A 1,781-nucleotide genomic window follows, 5' to 3' on the forward strand; every position below is an offset into this window, starting at 1 on the left:
ATATTATAAACGAGTAGTATGTATACAAATTTTACTGCACTATCAGAAAACGTCAAGCGGCACTAGTTCTGCGAGCGCATAAAGATGGCGTTTCAGTAGGAAATCGGTCTGGCTTGGTCGGGCCCAGGTATAGACCACAGAGTTCTACCGATCAGGGCCAGATCGGGTAATCCGATTGGGGCCAGATCGGTATTACGTTTGAAATCCGGCGATCTCTGCACGGGATGCATCATATTTTCAATTGATTGAAAAAAAGAAACAACAAGACCATTTTTCGAAAAACCCCTCTCTTTATTTACTTAGACTTTTAGTTTATGTAGTTAAAATATGACATCCAACAATTCATAATTTTAGGAGAAAAGTTATCATTTGTAATACATGGACTAAAAATCAAGCCCTAGGAAGCGCCTTAATCAGTCAATCTTGGGGCCAAACACAAATTGTTAAATTTTACTAGACATTTTGGCAACTGGAAGTGTTTCTGTGGATTACTAGTCAAGATGTGGGCATTAGGCGTATCATTAATAATGAGCATCGTATGGATTTTGTTGCGTTTTTCAACCCTGTCGATAGAAAATGGACTGCACTTCACCCTTATAAATCATGAAACCCTATTTCTTTTCGGGCCGATTCCACCAACTGTGATTAAATTTTAATCATTGATTAACTTAGTTTAATCAGAAGATTTCATTCTACCAACTTTTAGAACATGATTAAAGAAGTCTAATCGTCGATTAACTTAACCGGTCATTTTGGTTGGCTACCGAGTTAATCAGCGATTAACGGGAGTCAACATAACCTCAAAGTTGAAGTGCAAGTGTAGTGTAAAATATTGATCGAATTTATAGCGATATCTTGTATTCACAAAACTTATATTCAGTTTCAATCGATACCTAATTCCAGTCCATTTATGGAAACGATGTGCATAAAAAAAAAAACACGTCGCCGCTCGTCGTTCGTGAGCAGTCGAGCCATTTTGCGCGCGAATACAAGTTCGAAATCAGCCAATCAGAATCGCCATTACAACAGAAACACGCAGAAACTAGACTTATTGCGAATCGAGCATACGGCTGGCTAACCAAAGTTAAAAATTCATGGTGGAACTCGCTACAAGTTAATCGTGATTAAAACTCTGATTACAAAATAATCATGATTAGCTAATCATGGATTTAATCACAGCTGGTGGAATCGGCCCTTAGAGTTTAATAAAGGTCTTTATGACTGAATATCCAAACTAAGTCACTTTTCTAATTCTAACCTCTGATATAAATAAAGAACACAATCATTAGGGCGTAGTCTCATGGAGGAAGATTATTAGAATAGTGGAATATTGTTCAATTGCATTGTTTTAAATAATACGATTTAATAATGCCTCTGTTTTCTTCATTTTTAAGTTCTTGATAATTTTATGAAGCGGCCACAATTCTCGGAACGCACATTTTTCAAAAATGAAATCATAAGTACAATTTCACTTTATGAATTGAAAAATGTGACAATTTTCCCAAATACGAGGGTAGTTCAATAAGTCCTTAGAATGAAGTATAAAAACAATTTTTTTTCGGTAAATTTTTTTTTATTTTTCAACATAATCTCCTTGGAGCTCCATACACTTGGTCAATTGCTTTTCAAGTTTTTTTAATCCTTCAGAAAAGTGCGTTTTCGGAAGTTCCTCAAAATAGGCACTTACAGAGGCAATGGCGTCTTCGTTGTCTGGAAATCTCTGTCCACCGAGCCATTTTTTCAAGTTTGGAAATAAGAAAAAGTCACTGGGGGCTAAATCT

This window comes from Belonocnema kinseyi, chromosome 3 (genome assembly GCF_010883055.1).
Source record: "Belonocnema kinseyi isolate 2016_QV_RU_SX_M_011 chromosome 3, B_treatae_v1, whole genome shotgun sequence".
Classification (NCBI taxonomy): Eukaryota; Metazoa; Arthropoda; class Insecta; order Hymenoptera; family Cynipidae; genus Belonocnema; species Belonocnema kinseyi.